The sequence below is a fragment of the Neophocaena asiaeorientalis genome, unplaced genomic scaffold, assembly GCF_003031525.2.
Source record: "Neophocaena asiaeorientalis asiaeorientalis breed wild unplaced genomic scaffold, Neophocaena_asiaeorientalis_V1.1 scaffold28, whole genome shotgun sequence".
Lineage (NCBI taxonomy): Eukaryota > Metazoa > Chordata > Mammalia > Artiodactyla > Phocoenidae > Neophocaena > Neophocaena asiaeorientalis.
Window position 1 is genome coordinate 459,251 of NW_020173400.1, and position 6,793 is coordinate 466,043.

The window sequence follows — 6,793 nt, forward strand, 5'->3', positions numbered from 1 at the left end:
AATACGTTATTCAAAGACCTCCCTTAATTACCCTGAAACCCAGAAATCAAGTACAGACCACCCAGAGACTTTTTTTTTTGAAAAGAAAAAGGATGCTGTAACTACTTCATCTCCAGGTTGCCATCTTTCTTTTCTCCTCCAGATGCAATCTCTCCCTTACCATGTGGCTTAAGTTTTGTAGAAAACATCATTTCTGACCACTTTTCAGGCCTTCAACTTCTCATGAATTGATACAATCCTTTCTCAACCTCACATCACATACCTACATTTGTCTAATAGATTTCTAGGTCACAGTGATTTATTATCACATAGCAGCAGCAACCACTATTCTAATTTCTACCACCGTAGATTAGTTTTACCTGTTCTTCAGTCTATATCCATGTAATCATATGAAATGTACTCTTGTGTCTGGCTCATTTTGCTCAACATAATATCTACAAGATTCATCACTTTGCTTTGTGTTGTTCATTTCTTGTTTTCTGAGGAGTATTTTATGACATGAATATATCATAGTTTTTACCCATTTTCCCATATCATGATATTTGGGTTATCTTTAGTTTTTAGCGATTGTAAATAAAGCTGCTATAAACATACTTTTTAAAAAAAATTTGTTATTTAGAACACATTTTTCTTTTTCTTGGCTGTAGCATGTGGCCTGTGGGATCTTAGTTCCCCGACCAGGAATCAAACCAGGGTCACGACAGTGAAAGTGCTGAGTCCTAACCACTGGACCGCCAAGGAACTCCCATAAAATTCTTGAATAAAATGCTTTGTTTTGTTTTGTTTTTTTCAGACATATATTTTCCCTTTTCTTGGATATAAACCTAGGAGTAGAATTGCTGGTTCATAAGGTAGGTATATGTTTATTTTATTACAAGCTTCCAGTCAGTTTTCCAAAGTGGTTGTATCATTGTATATACCTACTAGCAGTAGCTGATGGTTCCTGTTGCTTTACCTCTTAGCATTGATTACCATAAAGCTTTTTCTAAAGAGCTATCCTCCCTTTTAGGGAAAACAGCTGCAAAGATATAACTGAACAAATTATATTAACTCCTGTCATTTAAACTATGGAAGTTGATAAGGGTAATTTTTTTCTCTCGCCCTGTGTAATTTAAGCTTTTAAAATTAATGTTATCATTTGCTCGCATCTTGCGCATGAACACTCCTCTCAGTTCTTTCATCCTCCCTTCCCCTGTGAGACTCTAAAATTGGAGTATTAGATTTAAGCTAATTCTTTTCTAAATAAGCTTAGTGTGATGCAAGATCCATGTACAATTTTAAGCCCATCTGATGGAATGAAATTATATGTTAAGAAAAATCTGTATATGAAATAAGAACTGACCATTCACAAATCTATATTTTATTCAGCATCCCTGTGGAGCAATTTGTATTAAGGTATATACTGTTCTGTGTCAATAGAATATCACTTACTTGGTAATAAATCAGAAGAGAAACGTTTGGGTCATTCTACTTTAAAGATGCTATCTATTTACTAGCCTTCTGGGTACTCTGCTTATAAGAAAGAAGTGACCTTAGTGTTTACTTAAAACTGTGATGATTATTATTTCAATAAAAGACATTGATGGATGAATGAGCATGCTAGGTTTGAAATCCTAGGGTAGGGAAAGGAGGGCCTTTTTCCTGGGTTGGATATATTCTATATATATCCAGGAGTTTTTGCTATAATGCTTGTTTTCAAAACATGAATTTATTCCAATACATAAGTGTTCCTAGAAATCACTGCACCATATGGACTTCCCTGGTGGCGCAGTGGTTAAGAATCTGCCCGCTAATGCAGGGAACACGGGTTTGAGCCCTGGTCCGGGAAGATTCCACATGCTGCGGAGCACCTAAGCCCGTGTGCCACAACTACTGAGCCTGTGCTCTAGAGACAGTGAGCCACAACTACTGAGCCCACATGCCACAACTACTGAAGCCTGCGCACCTAGAGCCTGTGCTCCACAACAAGATAAGCCACCGCAGTGAGAAGCCCATGCACGGCAACAAAGAGTTGCCCCCGGTCTCCGTAACTAGAGGAAAGCCCACGCGCAGCAACGAAATCCCAATGCAGCCAAACATAAATAAATAAATAAATTTATATATAAAAAAAGAAATCACTGCACTATACATATCATGCAGTAAAAACTATAAGGCTCATGGGAAAAATAAGAATAGGCACACAACACTTAAAGACTTCACTTAACCCTATTTTCCCATGAGCCCTGCAGTTTTTATTGCACAATTTGTATAGTGCAGTGATGTTTGGAACACATACACTATGTTATAGCATTGTAGCAGAACTGACTATATATACACAATATATTGTATATAGTATTTATATATAATGCTTATATTAGCCTAAGGAATATCCATGTTGTTAAATCAGCAAAACAAACTTGGATTAAAAGGACAGCAAAGTTATAACAATAGAAAAATTGACAATTTACTATGTTCATCTTATCTCTGTTATTTTATCAGAGGTGGATTGAGGTAGAAAAGACTTTGGCTAACATCCTCCTCCCCAGCTATCCCTTGGGGCTGTCTTTTAAATGAGTAGAGCCATATTTTTCAAACATATGTTGAGTGTTAATAAAAGTGTCTTTAGAAAACTTTGTTATTTTTATTGATCCATAATATATAATTAAGTGGCAGTGGTCAACATTGAACATACAATATAAGTAAAGAGAGTGTTTACTATGCAAAAGCAATTCCAAGAAAAGTCCCCCCACTATGCCTTTTCATCCAACAATTCCCAAATTTTTACTGATTATATCCCTGAACTTTTACTGATTTGTTTCTTAGTGTGCAAGTAATGCACAATTGATTTGGCTGATAAATTGAGATGATTCATTGTGTATTTACCATTTTTAGGTTTTATTTTCTCAATTCCTCTTCTTTTTACAGTATTTGAATAGCTTGTCCTTATCACACAAAGCAAAAAGCAGTTCATATATCCTTGACTGGTTTCCTTCCTTCCTTCCTTCCTTTCTCCCTCCCCCCCTCCCTTCTATCCTTCCTTCCTTTCCTTGGTTTTAAAATTCTTCACTTGCATTTTTCTATTTAATATTCTATAAGATGTTTGGCAACCTTGATTGCAACTGCCAAATTCAGTCTCTATCCAATAAGTAGGCAGCTGCAATCAATTTTAGAACACTAGAAGTACAACTGGGAATGATCTCTATCCATTTTTTTGGGGGGAGGACCACACTTCAAATAATCTTGTTCCCTGCAGGGGACAGTTTACTGTCAAATGTATAGTGAGTAGGGGGTGTTTACGATTTAAAAAATGTTTCCATCATGGTTCCTCCCCTGCTGTCTTTCTGACAGCCAGGGTTGTTGGTTCAGTCTTTTCCTGTGCTGAAAATAAACCCTGCATGGTGAGAAGTCTGTGCAGCTTTGGCAGCCTACTGAGGAGTGGAGATTGCTTTAGCTATATCCCCAGATTCCTTACACTAAAATAAATATTTCCCCAAATTTTCAGACTGGACCAAAGTTATAAACCGCTTGTCGCCTATCATTGGAAACATCAATTTCTCAGAAAATCTGGCTTGCATTTAAAAGCTATCCATTTACAATTTTTATTGTTTTGAATTAAATCTCATTTGTAATAATTTTATATGCCCTAGTTTTCTTAAATCAAAACACATGATATATTGTTATGTCATTGGACAGTCAATGGAAGTGTTTGCAGTAACTCCCTACAGTGATAATGATAATGAGAGCTATAAACTGAAAGCCCTTCTATATGCATTGAAAAGAGCTTAGCTTCCATACATAAATGTGTTTTCTTTCATATTTTACCTAAGACTCACATGCCTTTATGAGTCATGCAGATTGTATCAAGCAGACTGTGTGTTCTGCAAGAAGCAGGTAGATGTGATGATTAATATCTAATCCCTTTCAAATTCACTAATGAGATCTGCTGGGAACTGTTGCTAGATCTGCTTATCTTACCAGATGTGTATGTGGGTAGCCTGAAATGGCTCACTGACTATCCTTAGGCTTCTGGAACAATCTCTATTTCTTGAACTCTTCTCTCCTGCTCCCTTGCCCTTGCAACAGGCAAAACAAAAACATAGTCCCTCTCTTTCTCTCTCTCTCTTATGATCTATCATTATACCTGAATATATACTAATTGAAATTAATGTTGGGAGCATAAATTACCCCGGTTGTTAGTTGCAATAATTTATGTGCCACAGATGACTCGTTATTAAATAGATCTCATTTTGGTTTCAGACATTAAATATTTTTTTGTTTAAATTTCCTCTGTCCATCTTTCACATCTTGATATTACTTTTGCTTCTTTGAAATCAACCTGTTATTAATATTTTAAATATGTTATTTTATGTAGCTATTTACATTTTAAATCGTTTTCCTGTTCAACATTAACTTAATTGTATATCTATTTCCCCAAGGATATTACCTTTTTGTAAAAAAGACTTTATTTTTAGAGCAGTTTTATGTTTGCAACAAAAGTGAGAGGGACGTACAGATGTATACGGGAAATCCCCATAAACCTCCTGCCCTCACACATGCATAACCTCCTCCATTAACATCACTCACCAGAATGGTACTTTTTTTTTTTTTTTTTTTACCAAGGATGAACCTACATTGACACTTTATAATCACCCAAAGTCCATAGTTTGTCTTAGGGTTCATTCTTGGTGTTGTACATTCTTGGAGGCAACCAAGATGTCCTTCAGTAGGTGAATGGATACATAAACAGTGGTACATCCAGACAATGGAATATTATTCACTATTAAAAAGAAATGAGCTATCGAGCCAGGAAAAGACATGGAGGAAACTTAAATGTGTATGACTAAGTGAAAGAAGCCAGTCTTAGAAGGCTACATACTGTATGATTCCAACTATATGACATTCTGGAAAAGGCAAAAATATAGGGACAATAAAAAGATCAGTGGTTGCCAGGGGTGGAGAGGGAGGAGAGATAAATATGCAGAGCCCAGAGGATTTTTAGGGCAGTGAGAATACTCTGTATCATATTATAGTGATGGATATATGCAATTTTATATTGGTTCAAACCTATATTACCATTTTTATTATATTCCAGCTATACTATAGATATCTTTCTTTGTTAAGGACAAAAAGGAAAAAACAGTGCATCACATGTGGAAAAAGTGGATGATGTAAAGTTTTGTGTATAAAGGTTCGTTACTGGACTTATCATCAGCATTAAGATTCTTAGATTTAGTTTGATTATTGTTTGGCCTTTGAAAAAGTTCTACAACCTTGTTTTACTTAGTTTTCTTAAAACAGAGGAAATCATATTTGCTTTCCAGGAGAAAAATGAAGTGTTTAGTGTTCTGTTTCTTCTGGTGGGAGACCGGAAGTGGGGGTGTGTGGGAAGTGTACACACGCACACACAAACACACACATGTATAGTCTCTATATAATCTGTCTTACTGTAGTATCACTATATTTTGAAATATATATAAATAATGGATTGAAGCTTAAAGTTAAATTTTTGATTAAGTGGAGAGAGATATTTCTGTAGGAAAATAGTAGTAGTAAACTCACTTGAGGCATGTGTATTTGTGTCTTTGTGTGCATGAGAGAAGAACTGATGAAAATGTCAGTGAGTATGCAATGCTCTGAGATCTAGGTCGTATTTTCCAAATTTCTGTATGTCACCATTACTAAGTGAAATAGAAAGAACACAGCCAGCTGTGGAATTGCAGTTCTGTTACTTAGTAGGCTACATGACTTTGGGCAAGATATTTAACCTCTAGAGTCTCAGTTTTGACCTCTGTAAAATGGGAATAAATTTTTTAAAGTATGCAAAATATCTATCTAACACAGTGCTTGTATTCTTGTATGTGCATAAATAAATAGGCAATAATATTATTATGATTTTAGTTGAATTTCAAAAGCAGGAGATATTCAGGGATCACAAGGGGTCAAGTGAAAGGGATTTTTCTTATTTCTCCAAATTTTTCTCAATATTCTCACATATAATAAGTAATAGGAAAGTGATCATCATTGAGTAAGAAGCAAATGAAAAATCAAACTTTATAGGCATTCCTCTAATATTTGTAGGCAGCTTGTTTTTATCCTTCCCTCCATCTTAAGTGGACTTTCACAATCTAAGTAGAAGAGCATCAAGCTTAGATATGTTAAGAAGATACGTTGTTAAGAACTTCTCGACTTTTCCTAAACATCTCATATTTCTGAACCTTCTGCTATGCAGATTAAATTTTCACTGTGTTTTTGACAGTGAGATTAAATTCTGACAGTTGTCAATGAGTAAATCTCAGAAGAACTAAATGCCAGGACGAAATTGTGGGTGTTGGAAAGAAGGCAAATTCATGGCTAAGAAAACAAGCATAACAATAGAAACAATCCAGAAACTTGCAAGAGCAAATAAACAATGTAAATGGTAATTTAGTGACTAGCATTCTGGCTAACAAATTCAACTAATAACACTTTTCACAGGAGAAAATTGATGCGTATTTTATTCCTCAAATTAAAATGGAGCAAACAACAAACTTCCCGACCTTGTTGATCATTCTGACCTACAAGTAAATCAAATAACAAAACAAAACAAACAGAAGAAAAGGAAAAGAAATAAAATAGAAAAAGAAAAATTATTGAAACTATAGAAAATCTGTGCCTAAAAGGATTCTGTTCTATTCAATAGATACTCTCAAACTTGCAAATTGAGGATTTCTGTAAAGAAATGTCAGAAACCAAGATTGTACTATGAAGATGGGCTTCCCGGGTGGCGCAGTGGTTGGGAGTCCACCTGTTGATGCAAGGGACACGGGTTCATGCC